The sequence below is a fragment of the Anas platyrhynchos genome, chromosome 1 (assembly GCF_047663525.1).
Source record: "Anas platyrhynchos isolate ZD024472 breed Pekin duck chromosome 1, IASCAAS_PekinDuck_T2T, whole genome shotgun sequence".
In the NCBI taxonomy this organism is placed as follows: Eukaryota; Metazoa; Chordata; class Aves; order Anseriformes; family Anatidae; genus Anas; species Anas platyrhynchos.
The window spans coordinates 33,082,653-33,103,890 of record NC_092587.1 but is presented as its reverse complement, the minus strand read 5'-3'; the positions used below and the strand labels follow the sequence as shown (position 1 = coordinate 33,103,890).

The 21,238-nt window shown below is 37.1% G+C and overlaps 1 long non-coding RNA gene across 1 annotated transcript in view; it reads right to left on the bottom strand.

Moving 5' to 3' along the window:
* LOC119715503 (uncharacterized) overlaps positions 1-21,087 on the bottom strand; it is a 32,295-nt gene extending 11,208 nt beyond the window's left edge. Inside the window, exons 1-2 of the long non-coding RNA XR_005262557.2 lie at positions 20,041-21,087; positions 18,000-18,104 (exon numbers count right to left, since the gene is read on the bottom strand). This is a non-coding gene — a long non-coding RNA (uncharacterized lncRNA). The remainder of the gene's footprint in view (positions 1-17,999; positions 18,105-20,040) is intronic.
* Positions 21,088-21,238: the final 151 nt, after the last annotated feature.

Here is a 21,238-nt window from a genome sequence, read left to right as displayed (position 1 = left end):
AAGGTAGATAGGTAGCAGAACCATAAAATAACACCTGATCTCTCCAAGGATGGGGATGATCCCAACTGGATCCCCAAAATGCCACTTGCAGTGAGAGAAAGGAAGGAAGGAATGATTAAAAGAATAAGGAAAAGAGGAAAAAAAAAAAAAAAGAGAGAGAGAGAAAGAGAAGGGAAAAGGGAAAAGGGAAAGAGAGAAGGGAAAGGGAAAGGGAAAGGGAAAGGGAAAGGGAAAGGGAAAGGGAAAGGGAAAGAGAAAGAGAAAGAGAAAGAGAAAGAGAAAGAGAAAGAGAAAGAGAAAGAGAAAGAGAAAGAGAAAGAGAAAGAGAAAGAGAAAGAGAAAGAGAAAGAAAGAGAAAGAGAAAGAGAAAGAGAAAGAGAAAGAGAAAGAGAAAGAGAAAGAGAAAGAGAAAGAGAAAGAGAAAGAGAAAGAGAAAGAGAAAGAGAAAGAGAAAGAGAAAGAGAAAGAGAAAGAGAAAGAGAAAAAAGAAGATAGGTTCATATTACCTTATGACAAAGGCTGTGTATCTATAGGTTGAGATTTCTTAAGGATTTAAGCTTGTTTGTTTGTTTATTTTTTCATTTATAGAGCAGACCATAAGTATTTATAGTTAGAGGCACTGAAAACAACCAGCTTCTGGCAGACAAGATGTGACTGAACATACTGCATGAAAAGTGGTAATATTAATCTTTGTTGTTTAATACCACAACCCAAAGAGGCCATCTGCCTGTCATTTGCAAATGTTTCAAAAAACCTACTGAAGCATAGATGTGGATGGCTTGTTGGAACTGTGATAAGACCCAAAATTGTATCACGTGTATTAATTATATTCATTCCTAATTGCTCATCCTTTAGGAAATAAACAATACTGTTTCCACTGAACATGACATACGAACGTTTAAAAATGCAGATGGGTGTGTGGGCACAATCAGTTGCCTACCGAATGCTTGAAGAAATTCAAGCCTGACATGTGAATCCTTTATCCCATTATTTGTTCTTCCTGCTCTTGGCTTATGGTAATTGAAAAGAGAAAAAAAAAAAAAAAAAAAAAAAAAGCAATTTGATGTGCATACTTCATTATTGATAAAAGGCAAAGGCAGAAAGATTTATAAAAATGATGTTTTATTAAGCAAGGCCAACCCAATTCTAGCAGCCTGACTCATGGTCATGATGAGGAGTGGCACTTCTAAGCACACAATACTGGTTCACTGGGTTCACTGAGGAAAAAGGCAGTACTCAGAATAAAAAACAAAATCAAGCCAACAAAAAAGCCAATGTTCATGAGTCACATTAGCTCTTTGTTCCCCTCAGTTGTCTGATGAATGAATTTCAGGTCTACGTAAATACAAGGAGAAACTAAACAAAGATGCTTGCACTTCTAATTCCGAACTTATTATTTTTCTCTTGAACTTAGAGTCTTTGTCATTTCCAATATACTACACATTATATTTTGCAAGCTCTCTTTCAGTGAATACAGTTGAGTAATTAGCAGTACTGTCAAACTTGTCTACCAGTGGCTTTAATTACCTTAAGGGAAGTATAGTTTCCTTAGCAGACAACCTGGTCTGGGACACGCTATTGTGATCTAAGTCCTCTAATACTTCAGTGTCAAGGTTCATTTTATAGAAAGGAAAATTGCTCCTAAACTTTCACTGTCAACTGACTTCTGTTACATTGATTTTCATTTATTTTTTATAATATCATAGTCTCTCTCAAATGAATGTGGTCAAAACACTGTATAACCTGCCTTTTTCCTTGTTTTCTGAATGGCTGAGGAGCCTTTCAGCAGGTAGCTTCTTCCAGGGCTAGACAGGTCTTTAGCCAACTAGTTATGATTACACTGCTAGAAGATATACCAGAGACTAAGATGATTACAATTTCCTCTTTCTCTCCCACTAGTATTATTCAGCACCACTTGTGCATGACAACCCCATTCACAGCACGTCTGGCTCAATCCCCAAATCAGACATTTTTCTTTTATTAATTGATGACTGTTCACAATATGCTTTCTACTGTTCTGGTTTCTTGTCTCTCATTAGCAGAAGGGGTTTTGATTGACTCTTGATCCAGAGAAGCATGATTTACTTTAGTCTGTTACATTTGCAGACATGTCCATTTCAGGGAATAGTCTTTTAGATTATTTATGTGGAAGATTGTGTTTTGCAGAAGTGGCCAAGGGCCCATACACTGCCTTACATTTACAGTTCTGTAGCACTCTCAGATGGAGGTAAACAATTTTAAGGGTGATTCTGGGTATACATACATGATCACACTAAGACACTTAACATGTTCCTCCTGATCAGCTGATCACCGATCCACAAATGAGTATGTGTATGTTCTGAGTTTATCCATTTGCAAAGTAAAACATCTATAGCAAATACTAATTTTTCCATGTCAAACACTTCAAAAATTTGTAAAATACCTAAAACTGCATTCACTCTTTATCAGCACAAATATCCCAAAACAATAACCCTCACATGCTAGGTAGGTTCTTCCCAGTTGAATTTAAATATTTCCAACCTCTAAGCTCATCACAGACAGTAAGTAGATATTATAAGAATATTTTGGGCCATTTCCAGAAACTGTGATTAAAAGTGATGGTCCGGTATAGAACTGATCCACATCACTGAAGTACAGCATGCAGCGGCTTTCAAACTGCGGGCCCTCAGGACAGGTCTACATCTTTGTCACAATGCTGGAGATCAAGAATACAAAAGCTCTTCTAAACATGCAGAATTTGATGGTTACTGCTCTCTTGTTAAGGAATAGGTCACTTTAAAGCTTCCTAATGGAGAAAACATTTCTGGAAGATCTTCTGTGAGATGAAAATACAACCTATTTTTCTACCTGATTGACTGACTGTGGATTTTTCCTAGGCTAACAGAAATGTAAGGCATCTTAGAGACCTTCAGGACATAGGATGATAAACAGCCTGAAATTTCAAGATTTAAAAAAAATAATAATCATTTTGATCAAAGAAAACATTCACAGCACCTGTATTAGCTGCTGTGAAGCTGAGGCATTGTGCATGTAATGCAGGTCGTCTAAAGCACTGCAAGATGAACAGTATTGAACATTGTGCTATTTTTACCTCCAGCTCATTGAAGTGTTCCATTGTTACTAATATATTTAAGCAAAACATTTCTACATGTCATTACCAGTATACAGTATAACTTAAATAATTATTATATACACAGTAATGTATGTAACACATGTAACATATGGCTTATAATGCATAAAAACATTCCAGACTCTCAAACAAATAAATGAGAATCTACACCAGCAAATATTCACAGTCTACATCAATACAGATGGTGCATTTGTGTACAATTAAGAAAAGATTTTGGCTCTGAAGATAAAACTTCATCATTCCTGCTTTTAACTGTGGCTCTGTTAGTAAATCTAGGAAAAATTCTACAGGTATCAGGTGACAAATCCTGACTAATTTTCCCATGAAAGATTATAAAACTAAGACACTTTTATTTTATTTTTCTTAGGGGAAAGGAATTGTATTTTAGCAAAGTATCTAATTCTATTTGAACAGCTCTTCTGAAACTTTTAATTTATCTGTCTTTCCACACGTAACAGCATTTTCTATTGCAAATTTTACAGAATTCTGGCAGATTGTCCTCCTGTTTTCCTAAAGCTTAAGTCATTGAACTCTTTTGAGAGGCCCATTGTCTTCCTTTTCCCCTAAAAAGGAAATTTTTCTTTCTCCTGTTACAAAGACACTGTCAGTACAAAAAGGACTAATTAATAATGATAAATAATATTTTAGAGTATTTTGCTGTCAATATGTTCAGCAGGTTCTCACACTACATTTTAGCACAATGAAGACAAAGGGATAAGAGCTCTCAGGTTGCAGATGGATAAGAGCTCAGTTTTGAGCTCCTATTTTTCCCTAGTAGAGCTCTAGACGGAATAGCTTTCATTTTCTGCTCATATTTAGCCTCGGAAAGGGCTCTACAAACCTACATTTAATAACTATATGGCAATAGTTTCCAGCTTTCCTACAATACATCTCACTTCATATGCCTTCTCTTCTTCCTTGTTCCCTCTCCCATTCCTCATTCCCAACCTCCAGCTTAGACTCCAGCCTAAACCATTTCTCTCCATGTCAGAGTTATCCTTCTACAGTGTATACAAAAGGCAGAGAGAGAGGGTCAGGAGAAAACCTGCAGCATTCACTGTGTACTGCAGAGTCTTACTCAGCTTGTCATACATACAGAAAAGCCTAAGTATAGCTAGGGCTACAATAAAGAGGGGCTACTTTCAGCTTCTGGTTAAACTAACCTCTGTAGATAGCTCTACAGAAACTACCTTCGCTGAATCTCCACACCTTTCCCACATGTATAGTGTTTTCAGGTGGAGAAGCCTTGAGAAACTCAGAGAAAAAGACACAAACATTTCAAAATCCTACATGCTATAGGGTTTTGTTCCAGCAGAGAAAGCTCATATAGCAAGACTGTTACAAACATTTGAGCATTTTGGTTTTTGTTTAATGGACAATTTTAAATTCATTTTTTGTTGATCAAAATGTTTTATTTGAAAATGCAAATTCAAAAAGGGGTAACATAACATTTGTAACAGTTTCATTTTCTTCATATACAGCTACTGCAGTTTATGTTGCACTCAACATATAGCTTTAGCCAACTAAGAATTGCTTACTGTTTTGGTGTGCAATCTATCTTTGTCCAGTTGTGAACTACACTTTAATAACAAGTTCAGTAGAACTGTGAATGTAATACTGGTACCTACCCATAACAAACATGCTGAACCATACATTCTACCTTGTGTTCAGTCAGGTCTCTCTGATGCAACAATAAACTCATTCTCCTCAGTGGTTCATGAACTGTATACTGAAACAACATAAAAGAATGTCAAGGTCTCTACTCAGGAAATTATTTACAGAAATGCTGTAGATGGAGAAGTCTCAAGAAGTCAAGCTGTGCACTTACATAGGTGGATTTGTCTCTGAAGTACTCCTTTGTACAACCTCTTTCTGAGTTCCCCAACAAGTACATCCTTGCCTAGCTTGTATTTTTTCCATACAGATTACTCAAAAATAAGTGTTTACTCAAAATGAAGGCTGCAATGAATTGCTTTTCCTCATTCAGCCAATGCCAAATCCACCTTCCTAAATACACATTTATCCAAAGAGATGGCTGGACACAACACCCTGCAGATTGGTTCTTGTCTCCCATCTAGATCCCAATCTACTTTTACTCTTTCCCTCTCCATCTCGTTTTCTGCCTGGCTCCCCAGTGCAGCTCACTGAAACAGAAGTTTTTAGAAGCAGTAGACTTTTCGTCCCTGAGTTAGTTTGCTGATGGTTTGGGAAGCAGAACTGGCTTTCTAGAGACTGGACAAGCACTAGACCCAGCTGGAGGGAAGCAGCAGGAATATACAGCCAGATAGGTGAGGAGGCAGAACTGTCCCTGTAAAAGCAGATAACAGCTAAAAAGAAACAAGAAATCATACCTTAGGAGGCTTCTCATTCCCTTCTTGAAGTTTTAACCTCTTCTAGAAGCAAAGGAGAGGGTATAATGACAGCTGTTCCCCCAGAATATTTTGTCATCATGTGAGAGTGTATTAGGGACAAAGATTTTTCTGGAAGAGATTGTTTACTTTGTTATCTGCATGTATTTTGTGTATATCTAAGATTAAAAGATCATCTACTAACCTTTAGAAAGAAAAAAAAAAAAAAAGTAAAATAATGTATGTATCTTCTGCATTCTACAGTTTAAGCTGGAATGTACCTATCTAGTCAAGAATATAGAAAGCATTTCACCAACAGCTGAATTCAGTACAACAAACAAGATTTAATTTCAATATTTGAAATTAATAGTGGCCCCTCACCAACCACATACCAAGAGGTGAACTTCCAAAAGCCCCCATGCTTCTTACAGAAAGCAAGTTTTTCATTGATGCTATCTGGCCTAAGTTGCTGGGCCATTATATTTTTGGACTCCTAAAAGATTAAAATTCCCTATACATTTATTTAAATATTTTTAATGTTAGGATTTTTTCTATTAAATAAATATGTTTAAAATGGATTTCAAATTATGATTGGTTTAAACAAGATGAAAGAAAAACTAAAATTCGTTAACTAATACATAACCTTGTACAAAGTAACAGAGTCATCCCTGATTGTCTGGATGGAGGGTGTTTTTTGAATTTTGTAAAGAATTAGTGGCAAATGTATATTTAACCTCTTATGTCAACTCTAGCTTCATAAAAATGATACAGTTCCATATAACTGATGGAGGATTTAAATCACAGTAATGGACATAACATTGGTATTTTTCCTTTTACCAACCTTTATCATTATTTTTTCCAGTTTAAAAGCTCAAGTTTTCATTTCTATTTTTTGTTTATTGGAATCTCTTGTCATTCTTCAGGGAGAGTTCCTATAACACAGGCAAATATCCATAAAGATCCTGTATGGAGAATTCTCGAGGAGATTCAATAAGTTTTGTTTTGGTTGGTTGGTTGATTGGTTTTGTTTTTATGTTGTTGTCGTGAATTGTTTTAAAGTAAAAGAAGTATGCATTTCTTTGCACAGCAAATGCAAATGTTCTTAAAACAAGCAATAAAAATGAAATGACATTAGGATAATTATTCTTTTGAAAGCAATGATTAGGAAATGGTGTTAGCATGAGTGAAAGAATTAACTGAATTCCTTACTTATTCTTTATTATAAAGCATATTCATAGCTTTCCTCTCATCTACTATCATAAAAAATAATATTAATTGAAACTTAATAATTTTCCTAAGTCTATCTTTGTGTTATTAATACATATACTGGAAATATTATTAATTATATATGTTACTTTAAAGATACTAGCTATTCTATATCAAAGCTCCTTCTGAATTTCTAAAATAGTGCTTTACTATCCAATATTTTACTTACTACCAAACAAAGCTTTAGGTGATGGTTGGATTAATTTTGCTGAGAATGTTGATGAGATGTGGAAAGACCTCCAAAAAATTTTATGAAGGAACTGCCAAAGGTTGACATTAAATAGCAGTTTGCAAAATGGTAGATCAACAAAGCACTTGCCTCTACTATAGATATAAGGTACTAAATTAAATGCCTAAACGCAAAAGGGAAAAAGAGTTCCATGTCCCTAGTTATTAGCAATCACTCAAACCAAGCATTAAAATGGTAGTCAATGAAGTAGTACAAGATTTTAGGAAGTTTAAAGAAAGTTGACAATGATGGACTATATTGGCTAATTGCCTAGAACAGAAAGTGACTAAAAAGTTATCATTTTTTCAGGACCTTGTCTTTTTGCCCATGAATCAGATTATTTGGTTGAGAAACCAAAAGTCAAGAAAGTGATAAACCCTGTATTCTTCCAGTTCAGAAATAAAAAAAGAGATGCAGAGGATCTATTAATTCTAAATCTTTGAAAGACTCAGTCATCTCCTGATTCAGTTAAGCCAATAAGCACAACCAGTATTTCTTCCATATGACAGAGCAATTTAAGTACCTGATATTTTTATTGCTTTTATTAAAGAACTGAAGAAGGGTTTCTAATTCAATAGAAAGGAAATCTGGTTTGCGTGTAAGTGGATCCTAATTTCCAATCAAATACAGCTTGCCACAACTTGCGAACTGTACATTAGTTACTTAGTAAAGACTAAATGTATTGTTTGCATTTTTCTATGTTGTAAACACTTTAAAACCATTTATAAATACATGTAATACTGCAGAAGTTGTTCAGCTTAGATGCATTTTGTCTTTCGTACATCAAGATGAATCTTCAACATAAAAGTGTAAAGGTCAAATTTCACTGAAAGTCAGGATTCAAATGAGTTATAGTTAGCATACTATTATGCAGAATCTTAATTACCATGCAAAAAAAAAAAAAAAAAAAAAAAGTTAAAAACAAATACTTAAGTTTTCCTGATCATTGATTTAAATCATGATTAAAAATCAGTGAATTAAAATGCTTAAATTCAATTTGATTAATGGGCATAAAGCAGACAAAGACTGAAGCATGTATTATAATAACTAAGAATATATCCTTAAACAAGATCTGAGAGTGAAACAAGCATACTTTTCTTTGAAAATCCAAACACTGAACTGCTGTTTTAAAAATATTAGACACGATCCTCACCTTACCTTTGAATAAAAATATTGACTTCTCAAAGAAGTAATCAAATAGATTAAATAATTCGAAAATTGTGTTTCATTTCCATTTGCAGTGTAATGATGATATGTGAAAGACAAATTATTTTTTCCTTCAGTGGTGGATTAGATAAATTGTTCCAGAGTCTTCTGGACCTCAATGTCAGTAGGTTATCAAATGCTCCAGTTTGTTGGAGATTAAACCAGTGACATCAACCATGGTCTTTTTCTAATTACACAAATAATGTAAGCAGTAAAGCCCTGGATTACACTTTTTCCTAAAAGTAAGCAATCTGCTGTTCTAATTCTGGCTTGCACTAAGCTTGAATCAAATTATATGCATGTTAGACATATCCAGGATAAACACACAATTTCAGAATCAAAAGGATTTCTCGCAATTGCATGTTCCAGTCTTTTTCAGACAGACTCAGTATCAGTAATGTTTATTACTCCTAAGCAAAGCTAGGTCAATTTCTAATTAACCATAAAACAAAAATAACATTCTTATTTATTACATGCAAAAGCATGGTTTTTTTCTACTCTCAGATACACACAAGCTTGAAGCTAAATTCCCAGACAGAGAAGGCTTACTGAGTCATGTGTTGGTATGATGTAACAGAAAGGCATGATAATGGATTTGGGCATGGGTTTTTGTCAGGGTCATGCCAAATTGTTGACATCTTGGAATGCCTTTGTCTTCCACACCTATCAGTGAAATGCACATGTTGAAGATGCAAACAGAGCCAATGATTTAAATCCATACAAAATCAAGGTTAAAATAAAGCAGAGGTTACTATGGGTAAGGATGAGTAAATATTGGAAAAGACTATCATGGAGAGTGGTGGACGCCCCTCTCATTTAAATTTAAATTTATCAACATTATTAATGTTGATAAATTGTGCCTGAATGCATTTCTGAAAAACAGATTGTACAAGTATCTGTGTTATTACAAGGAAGTATCTGTGTTATTACAAGGAGATCGGTATGTATCTTAGGCTGCTTGCATAGACAACACAAGGCGTCACAATCCATTCTTTCCCTGAAGTGTATGTAGTGAAGAAGCAGCTTAGTGCTGAGTGTCACAGAAATTACCTTGCCCCTTGCTTTGCCCCTTGAAACTCCAACAGTTTTCATTCACCCTCACTATTTGATCAGGCATTATGTCCATGTCTGTATTCTTGTAAATTTATTGCTGATTGATGATAATTTTGATGATGGTAAATATTAACTTTACAGTTGGGAAATTAGCTTTTGACTACCAGATATTTAAAAGGAAATCAAGTTTTTCTAATATATACACACACACACACACACACACACACACACACACATATATATATATATAAAGGAATCCTGATGTTTTTGTTGCTGTGCAGAGCTCATTTAAGACATTTACTTAAATACTTATTTCACTGCAGAACAGACGCCAAAGCAAAACCTGCTCAGGAAACGTATGCTACTTTGTGTGTGTGTGTGTGTGTGTGTGTGTGTGTGTGCTATATTCAAGCTTCACTTTCTGGAATTTTTACCTCTAAATACAAGTAAAGTGACAGATCACTTAATTAACTTGCAAAGAAAGGATTCACATTGTAACATAACACCCATGGTTTAAAAAGTACTTTAGAAGTTACATTTCTTACCTCAAAGTTGAAGCAAGATTTTTTTTTACCTAAAATATGCTGAAAAAAATGGAGAGGAAAAGATAAAAGTGTATACGACCAGTTTCCCCATTTACCCCAGTTCATTTAGAAAATCTGTCATTAGCTGTCTCTGTTCCTCATGCTTTTCATCTGTGAAATGATAGTAATCATAGGAACCATCTTCATAAGACTCTTGCAAATCCATGCATTGTTATCTACATATGAGCTCAGCAATACCACCATTATACTCCTCTGTGCTCAACTCTCAGAAAGAACAAATGTTGAACTACACAAATCAAACAACATTCATAAAAGTGAAGCAATTGATTCTTTGCTCATTCTTTCCCCCCAGTATGTTGGAAAAGTTCCAGAATTATACTGGATGGTCCAATCCAGTATAAATTTAGTATCCAGTATACTAAAGTCTGGTACTAACACAGTACTTGTAAAGCACTTTGTCCTCTCTGACTGCCCGTGAGAAAGTAATCCAGCTTTGTCAAGACATCAATTCCTTTGAATTTTCTTTCTGATCTGATTGGGAAAAGTTGAGGGTTTTCAAGTTTGTTCACTTCAGATTTCTCCATGTTATTTTCCTTTCTGGAAGGCAATTAGACCTGAAAGTGCCATTACCTAAAAGTATGACTTTGAGCAGGCATATCCTCCTTCCTTGCCTGAACCTTACATGGCTCCAAAGGGACTTTTCTGGCTTCTTAAATTTTTATGAAGACTATGTGGAGAGCTCCCAGAGCTATCAGAAAAGGAAGTAGAAACAAGGCAATATAATACCACAACACAACCAGAAATGAGACATCAGTCACATCTGTGATCTTTTTGTGACAGAAGAGGAAGATGTTTTTTAAGGTTATAAGTGCTTATAAAGCATATAAATGTCATTGTAAATTAAGTGTTTCAGAATAAAAATTTACTACCACACAATATACTAAATGGTTTGGAAGGAGTGTACTGATTCCAGGCCAAGCACAGGCTTCATAAAAGCAGAACTGTGCACTCATACCAAATCCGGCAAAGTCCCACATCAGAGTTCAGAGCTAACTGCAAGAAGGCTGCAAGAATTGCATTTCACTGTGGGGGGTATCTCACTATAAAGCATCACCATAGTTTAAATTTCATATTTTGCATTTAAATTGCAAAGTATTGAGTTCTTTCAATGATAGAATTCCTGAGGCTTTGTTTCTCACAGGTCTTGCAGCCCTGTCATAATCCCAGGTTCTCTCCTTTAGATGAGGCCCCATCACCTCCCCATGATGCCACCCATCTTCCCCCACAACCCCTCACTATCCATGTCCTCCAAGTCCAGTGCTGGGACTGGTTCACAGCTCTGCTGTGCTCAGTTGTTCAGCATTCACCTGGTGACCAACAGACAGAAAGAGAGTCCTACAGGTTTTCCCTCAGGAAGGGTTTCTTTTACACAGTTTGATATGCAATAAATTTTAGTAACTTAATAACAAAGCATCTGTTCATCTAAGAAATGTGATTAACATTGGAGAGTAGAGTAAAACTTTGTTACCACAGAACAGAGATGCACACAGGGACCTAGGGACTGCGTAATCCTTATTGCCTTAGGAAACCTGCTTAATGATTCTGTGTTAATGAAACCCATGCAGGAAATCTGCATGCATCACCTTACACTTTCAAAGAGAATCTTAACAAGGTTTTTTTCCTCTTTTTTTTTTTTTTGGTCTATTTAGACCCTACTGCCATAATCAAACCATGTGTTGATGTAAGTATTGCTCACACTTGTAAATTTCTGCAATATTTGGATGCAAGACATATACACATTCTTTTTTATTTAGGAGGCTTTGTCATACAACATTGAAACAATCAAATACTGATAATCAAAATATTGATGAAGATTTTCAAACATTCTTAATTAGTTTGTAAAACTAGGAAGGAGACAAAATTAGCTTTTTTTTTTTCTTTTTTTTTTTTTCCTTCCAAGTGTACTTTTAAAAAAATATTGCTACCTGGCAGTGTTTTGTGATACGCTTGGGTGGATGTAAAGATAAATTGTAAAGCTGATTTCCCCAAGAACCTTGAGTTCTCCCAAGTTAAATCCTCAGGCTGAATGGGGCTGCTATTGGGAACAAAAGGAGGTTCTCTTAACCAATGCTGAATGCATGCAGAGCCAGACTTCACTGAACAAAAGCTTAGTTTCCAGTAAAATCTCCTTCCCATTAGATTAGAAACACATAAACTGGGAGAAGGGAGAGAAGGCAGGGAGAAAAGTACATTTCTGTCTTCTGCAAAAATGGTGGGAATACAGAGAGGAGCTCTGTGACTCCAGACAGGTGCTGTACCCATTTGCTTCACTTTATGCAAGTGGTTGTCTCAGAAAATCACTGTCAGAAAGCTCATAGTAAACTGCTAGCTCCTGTGAATACCTACACCAAAATTAACATTCTTAACCAAAGCAGCACTGACTGATTCAGAGGTTTTCTGCTTAGGAGAAATCACCTCTTCCAGGACTGGGGATCTAGGTCTCTCTTGGACAAGTTGAAGTGGGACACAGGAACTGGTTGCTCAGAGAAGCTGGAAACTAGGCCAGAAAAATATTTTTTTTCCTATCATACCAAATTAAATTCCCCTCAAAAACAACTGAACTATTCCTCCACCATTATGACAGGGTCCAGAACAGTCTGAGAGAAGTAAATAACTGCTGGAAACTAACCACCAGAGGTGAATAGACAGGGTCAGAAAATAGAGTATTGACTGTATCTTCACAGTTTCCCAGCCAGAAGATCTAAAGAAATGGAAAGGTAAAATCATCCTGCAGTTGCTAACAGCACTACCCAAACTATGGAATATATGACCTGATAGCCTCAGAAAAACAATTCTTATGTACCATCTGAGGACATGCTTTGATGCTTACCTGGGTCCAAGCCACGGGTCACATCATAAATCTCATAAGTAACAAAAAGATAAAAGAAAACTTGCTGGTGTTGATGACTCAAGAAAAGAAAGGTAACAATGACCAAAGACCAAAGCTGGAAAAAGACAAAGGTGTTCCAGTATAAAAATCCATCTTGCTCTCAAAATTTAACTCTGTGAGTTGGGAAAATTTCTTTCATTTCACTCGGGGAAAAAAAAAAAAAAAAAAGAAAAAAAAAACCCTACTAGCAAAAACAGAATCAGATTCTTACCATTGTCTCTACCCATACCAGATTTCATGATGTCCTACTGAATGCAGACACAACTACAGAAATCAGCACTAGCAAATCCAGAGAGGTATTAATGGATCTATGTAAGGCAAAGGAATCCGGAAAGGATTCCCAGATTGTCATCTTGCCGCTTCTCCCAATGTGTATGATCAGAATTATTGTAGCTATGCCATCAAAATAGGGAGTTATTTTTAAACTACAAAGAAGGCATTTGGAATTCATGCTGCTAATCATATTTGCATAGAAAGGGAAAGAAAGTTCGTAATAACATACCTATGTATTGTACTGCCTTATTTGTGTTCATTAAAAGCAGATGCTCTCTGTAGCCAAAAGAACAGAAGCTTGCAGCAATAGAAAAACAGGCTTGGCTGGTTAAAGCACAGCAGTTATTTTACTTCAACATGTGTTGTTTTTCAAGCTTCTAGCAGTCAGCTGTCTTCTGGAAAAAACATGGTCATCCATGAGGGCACAGGGAGTTGATCAAGAAATAAAGGATTTGCTTCAAAAAAGCTGATCTAGTTCTAGGGGCAAAAGAGCAAAACTCCTTCTAAAGATCACAATGGCAATTTATTTCCACTTCTTCAAATGCAGGATACCTGTTTAATGTGTTTTATTTAATAATACAAATAAAACATTGCACTACTGTTGTTTTTTTCTTTTTTCTTAAGCACAGTAGAACACGCGATAATAAACTTATAAAAATCATCTGAAGGCAGATCTGACATTCTTCCAACATCAAGATTTGCTGCTTTATAAATCTCTTCCCTCTGGTTACTTACTGACATGAATGATAGAGATGTCTGTGTCCTGGGCAAAAAATGGCATCGTGATCTTAGTCTCAAATTTTGCATTTTAAATTTGTGGTAGATCTCAAAAGCATTACAGGTGAAATTATAGTCCAAGAAAGGAAAACATAAACTGAGTTCAGGGAATAGTGGTAATGATTGGATGAGTTTACCTGAATGAATAATGGATGGAGGGATGTCCATTTTGCCCTGCACTTTTAAAGGTTTTTGAATTGAGCAGGTCAGAGGACTGTCAAGAGTTGTTTACCAGAATTATCCAATGACTTTTTAAAATCAGAAATATCTGCCACAGTAACTCCCTTTTGCCAATCAGTTCAACTGTAAATGAGGCTACACTGGCTCCTAAGTGAAGGTACCCACTGAAATAAATTATGCCATATGTATATAGCTATAAACATATCTGATTGCACAGTTAAAGGCACGAATGACAGATGATGCATGGAGTCTTCCACTTTCTCTTCTTCAGGCTCTGGGTACTGTAGTCTTATGCTCATCTGTTCTGTTTCTAAGGCGGTACCCCCAAGTAAATAAGGTTTATGCAGACAGGCTGTCTGTCTCTGTAGCTTTCTGTCTCCCTGGGGACTGCAAGTTTCAGTGAAACTTACAGGGGAGTGGAAGCTTCTGTCATAATGGTAGACCTACAAGCCTCATAAAAATAATTACCTAGATAAAGTAGAAATAACAAGCAAATGCTCTAATTGTGTGAAAAAATACTGACAAAGTCAATGCGAGCTTTGTGGCTTTACTAGCAACTCCATATGGACAGGACACATGGCAGATGCTCTGATCACATGAAAAGCTTCAGTTGGAGCTTGCAATCAAATGTAAGACACAAAGATTAAAAATAAATAAATAACTTTATTGTTTCAGGTGTTGAAAGAACTAGTTGCTTTTTCAGGACACCAAAATGAGAATAGAAAGGGGAGGCACAGCACACCAGTCTTTACCATATGCTCTTCCACGCTCCCAAACATTTCTGCTTTACTTAATGTTACCACGGGTGGCTACAGCAGTGGCTTGTGGAAGCTTCTATTTGCAGCAATTATTCTTGCACAAGAACAAATGGTGCTTTAATATTAATCATTTTTCAGAATATTATTTTCCCTCATTTAAAATTTGATCTTAAGTCCTAAGCTTGTCAAGATTTTTTCCAACTATACTTGAAGTTGAAATGACAAGATGTTTCTAAATATTTTGAAATTATTCTGAATACATTATCTTTTTCTCAGTTCTCAGTTTCTCACAACTAAAGTACTCAGATGCCATCAGCCATGTATATATCACAGGGTATGCTGTCAAGTCCACAATTTGGTCTCAACTTTTGCCAGATCATATGCCTCAAAACACAGTCAAATAATACATATATATATATATCTACACGTATATATATGTAATTCTTGCCCTTTATACCAATAAAAAATTTAGAGGGCACTTAAAGCCAATCCTCATTATGAAACTTTGCCTAGATTAGATGTTGACAGTGATTTTTACTTCAGTGCAAGACACAAGGCAGACCAAGAAAGCAGGAGATTCCAGTTGCTGCAAACTCAAACTTTGGAATAAAATGTTCTGAACAACACTGACCTTTTCAGCCCTGAAATCTAAGGATCAGGACAAAGAACAGAAAGGTCCTCTGCAAAATCTGAAATGGGTCAGAAGCATGCTTAGTGTGATGGGGCACACCAGTACTCCCATGGGCACTGCAAATGAAAAGGCACCACATGGCCATTATGGAGACACACTGCTGTGCTGGACCATGTTGTTTATGAGCAGCACACTCAGCACAAAAGTCTACCCTTACAGTAACTCTTGTTGATTTCAAGATGCTTGGCTATAAATAACAGGAAAATGTGTTTGTTTATTTCAGCTAATATATTGCCAAGACAAATAAGCAGGGAAGCTGCATTCATATCCAGGATCACAGTGTCAGTTCCTGACTTTATTTCATATATCAAATTTATTTTTTTTCAAAAGTGAGTAATGATAATGGATGGTTGCTCTCATCCCTGTTATTAGTTCAAGTGAAGTCCAGTTTTGGCCTGGACTAATACGGATCATAAAAGCTTTTGCAAAGTATGTGTTGTTCACCAAAGTACTGTATATTTTTCTTTATTTCCTGCATAGTTTTCCTATGTTATTTGGCAAATGCTTGCTAAGTGCTAGTAGTAAAATGTTTGCTTAAGACAGAAAAAAAAAAGCACAAAAGAACACCAGCTGGCAGAAGATGTCATAGTAATCGTTAGGAATTCCAATTTGTTGTTTTGCAAAAGGTAAAAATATGACATTGGTCCACATCTCACAAAGAACATTTCCAATCCCTTACAACCATAGTGCATGATTATGAGGAGTCACAGATCTATAACTGCCTTTTGTAGAGATTTGTGGGCAGAAAATTATCTGTCTTTTGTAGCCATATAACTACATCCCCCAGAGCAAACTCTCAGCACTGATGTACCAGACCTAGAGTCGTCGCATCAGCCTCCACACACCCTCAGCATCATGCTCTCAGGCAAGTTGTGCTGGTCACAGAGAGGTGGCCCACGTCTAGCGCCTCCAGTCATATGATAAGGAAAAGATGCAGAGGAAGGCTGCAGGGGGGGACTGATCTTGTAGACAAGCTTTCAAAATACTTTTTTTTTTTTTTTTTTTTTTTAAATTTTGCATGGAACCCTTGTCTGCAACGTGTCACCTTGTGCTCTCCCTTAGGCTGTGAGTCCAGGCACAAGCCAGAGTCACCTGAGAGATCAGACTTAAGACTGACCATTCCCGAACTGCCATAACTTCATGTGGGGTCTTGGTGTGGGAGGGAAAATGTGAAGAAACTCCATGAAAAGTGTGAGGGGGAGCAGGAGGTAGGAGCTAATTAAATGAGTCACACGCTCAATATGAGACACTTCACAGAACCTCCCCAAGTTTCCTACCAGTGCTGCATATCCACAAGATGGGTTTCCACTGAGAATTGTAGCCACTGGAGTGCAAAGAAGCCCACTGCTGCATTCATGAACCATTAAAGTCCAGAGGGGGAGATCTTTCTTCTTCCTTTTCCCTGTGTTTCATATTGCAAATCTAGAGGTTATTCACAAATACTGCATATATTGCCACGGGGTAGTATTAATGCTTTAATAAAAAAATCCCCTTGCATATTCTCTTTTTAGATGTTTAGAGTTACTGCAGTAAGTCACTACAGCCCATTATACAGCAAAATGAATCTGGTATTCTAAAAAGCTTTCCTGCTTTTGGGTATGAGAGAGACATTTGGTGTCTCAAGAAATAAGTAACATCTGACTGCATTCAAAAATCACCTTTTTAAGTCCATCAGCAAGGTTTATTTGCATGGAGAACTGCATTTTAAAGGTTAGGTTACCTACCTGTTATCACACAATTGCTATCGTACTGCTTTAAAAGAGAGTGCTTGAGGCCATGACAAATTACTTTCCCAAATGTTCTTACTATTAAAGGCTAAATTCAGTGAACCAATAACTTTCTGTTAATTTGTAACATTTTCTGAAGTGCTGCCTTTGGAATAGAAAATGAAAATAAATTATCCTCCAGTGCTTAAAGATGCCTTCCTTGCATGTAAATGCGATCCAAAGACTTGAAGACTACTGAACAAAGTTTCTATGTGTATTTGAGATCTGCAGACTCTAAGACTTAAGGACCCTGACAATCCACGAGGATTCACAAGGACTCACCTGTGTTGTTTCTAACCCTCAGGTTTCAATGGCTAATCCCATCCCAAGTAGACACGTGTCTTAGAATGCTCATTTCTTTTTGTAACACATAGGAAGCACACCTCTGTATTGTGAACACCTAGGTATAAGCTCTTTGATTGTCTTAGAAATCAACCAGAATCAACTGTGCAGAAATCAACTGTGTGTTCTGTAAGTTATAAAAATGGGACTAGCACATAAGACAACCCTTAAAGTAAATCAGTTTATTTAACTGACAGAGACATCTAAGATATATCTGCTGGTCTTTTTCCCATCCTCAGTCCTATGAAATCCTAGAGGTAGCAAAGACATCACAGAAGACTGCAAGTGACAACAGCAAACCTGCCCAACTGAGAAACTGACATTTGAGGTTTTAAAGGAACATCTGAATGGAGAAAGGGCAAGAAGTCAGGGCCAAATCAATAAACAGAAGTACTGAAAAGCTTTTATCCTGTAGCATACTCCCCCCCTAATGAGAACCTCAACTTAATGCCAGCCACTCTGTCTCCCTGTTCAACAGTACTTACCAGCTGGTGGCAAGTCTGAGAGTGGAGTGGGGAAAGATGATACTCCAGACAGATGATACTCCATAGCTCTTTGAGCATCCCTTCCAGACCTGCAGATCTATAAACCTGAAAATAAAGAGCAATAGAATAGGTTTGAGTGACAGAGAGGAACAAAAGACACTTCTGATGTAAGGATGGGGAGCAAGGAATAGCTTGTCCCTTTAGGGAGCGAGTACAATCCTGATAGGTAAGAGTTCCAGTCACAGGGCTAAAGAATCGGGCTTTTATTTTCTTTCTCCTTAGTCTAATGACTAAGTTAGTCTAACGACATAGTTATTCACATGGGGGAGTGATAAGGACGTTTTCAGCAGGAGAAAGAAGAAAAGAGGCTGAGCCCTTAGAGACTGAGAAGGCTGGTAAGCAGTGGTGGAATGAAGCTGGGCCCAGTGCACAGCTCTTCCAAACTGGGCAGAAAACAGAGCCGGAAAGAGTGATTACAACCCTCAGGTGACAGTCCTGCTCATCATCTGACATACACGGACAGCCTTAAAACCCAGGCCTGGCTCTTCCATCACTGCCAGACCTCTTTGTTCTTGTCAACCCCTGAGGCATGGCAGTATTTGACCCTCCAGTCTCCAGCTCCCTGGACATGACAGCAGTTATGTTGTGCTTCAGGGCATGCCAAAAGCATTACGGTCTTGACAGGACTCAGTGCCTGTGCATGTATCTCACACTGAAGCTCAGACAGAATCCATGGACCCAGTGCTCTCTCCCATGGGGCTTGATCCACTAGGTGTTGTCCGAGCTCTTTGGTTTTAGACAAAATATATTGTTGGATATTGCTTTCTCCTAAAACATGGCTGGGGGAAGAGGCGATACTATTCCTCTTAGGTACACACAAATCAGTGTTTAATCCTCATGTGGCAGCAGCTCTGAGTTCATTCATGTGGGACTGCAGCCCATGGCCCCCAGCACACTGAATTACACTGACCATCCGAGTAGACCTACACTGGAACAGAATTAATTCAGTACTGAGGCAGAGGAATCACAGAAAGGAAGATGGCTGTCTAACCCTTTTTACTGCATGTTACCCAGTGGCTGTAACTGTATACAGCAGACCTTAGACTGGAGACTGGCACCCTTTCTTTCCGTGTGAGCACTATGGTAGAAAACCATGCTCCAGCCAGAAGCAGAGCATGACAGGAGAGGTGGAGGATATTTCTTTCTTTCAGCAGCCCCTTGGCTTCTCCTAGTCAGTCCCTAGCAGAACAGTTTTGTTGCTTGTTCATGAAGGGACTGTAAATTCCCTGAAGCCAAGTCAAATCAGGATGCTGCTTTTGAAAAAAGTCCTTTAATGATCAGTTTAATGATATAACTGTAATAAAGTTGCTGTTTTACTAAAAAGAGATATACACGTATTTTTATTTTTTTTAAAGATAATACAGGCATTTAAGTATTTGTGGGGCTTTCAAGAGCACAGGGAAAATACTGTTATTAAAAGCCCATCTCAAGCCCATCAGTCTCCCTGGTACTACACAGGACATGAAAACAAGAACAGTTCCATCACCGAAAAGCTTTGACTAATAGATAGTTTTGACTAATAGATAGTTTTGTACAGGGGCAGGGAAACACAGGCAGGATCCTGATGTTTTTGGAAGAAGGAGACAGCTATCAGCAATTCTCTGTAATAAAAAATCTCTACTGGTGGTGCCAGAAACCTTACATTTGTACAGATTATCACAAGAAAGGCTTCATGTCCTAATTAATGGACTGTCAGCTTCACACAGCTTGTGCCCACATACGATCAACAAAGATTTTGGATAGGTACTGTTTTCACACCAGTACTGTTTGCTAGAAGGAAGATAATTACTAATTGTTCCCATCCAAGTTAGAATTTTAAAAACAATATTCATTGTAATTTAGTACGTAACAAGTGTCAAAAGCACCTTTAGGCTGTGAATTAGCACAATGCATTAGATTGCGTCATGCCATGAGCAAACTTGTCAACATTCAGTGGGAACAAAGAATTGCTGGGCTCACAACCAGCTGTTCTCAGACTTACAAGAATCCTGTAGCTCTGAACTCCCCTCAGCCTGTTTGATGCATCCCTTGATCACGATTTCTGTGCAAAGTCTGCTCCTTGACAGATGGCCTCCATCCATAAGCTGAGCAGGTCATGTAAAGATCATCACAACTCCCGTTGATTTCTTGAGCATCTGGGCCCTGACATCTCCTACACAAAAGCAAATCCCAGTCAGCATTCATGAGGAAAAAACAATCCTGGAAAACAACATTTTTATTTCCTTAAGTATTAGGCACTTCGCTATGATTTGGATCCTGCCTCCCCAAAGTAATTATCACTATGCCAAGATTTCATGGTTGAAATCTAACTAAGTTGGCTACAAGTAGTGCCATCACTGCACCTACCTGTGTTTCACACTTATCATGGTCTGAACAAACCGCAGTTAAAACTGTTAACATTTCAAAACCAGGTTATTTAAAGAAAGCATGCAAAGTACAAATGGATGGCTACTCCATATGTTATCACATCACCATTCCACAAGAAGGACTGTAAAAAGAATTCAGGCTTAACATTTTCAGTTTTGATAGCAGGGGAAGGAAACAGAACACTAATATCATCTTCCTCAGAGTCTATTGACAGTGTGAACAATTTAAATTTTACCCATTATTTTATATATTGAGGCAACTAGAAATGCTTAATGGTTTATTCTAAATGGAGATAACTAGCTTCTTTAAACAAATTCAACTGGAGTGTCTGAAACCAAACAGTGTCAAATCAGTAACCTGGAGATTGAAATTATTATTATATATGGTGCATCATCTAAACACCCAGAATTGCAGAAAATAAACACAGAATATGAATGATTAATAAAAAGTTGAATTTTTATCATAAGATAGTGATCCAAAAGTATTTGAAATTGATAGCAGTATCACCCACAGCTCACAAGGCTCTAATCTGCACGGAATCCAATTTTTAACAGATCTCTTGTACTATACTAAAAAATTTCAGTTTGCTTGTAGCATGAATTTTAGGGTAAGAAGGATCCCTTGAGCATTACATGTAGCCACGAACGCTGATATTAAACACCAGTTCGATATGTGCCCTTGCAAGAAGTGTGATTTACAGCAGCTTTAAGACACAAGCCCTCTTTGCTGAGAATTTTTCTATAAACTGTATGCCCGGATGACAATAAATCCCCAACCCCTGCTATTCGCTAAGCCAGTCCCTGTTCAGCTTC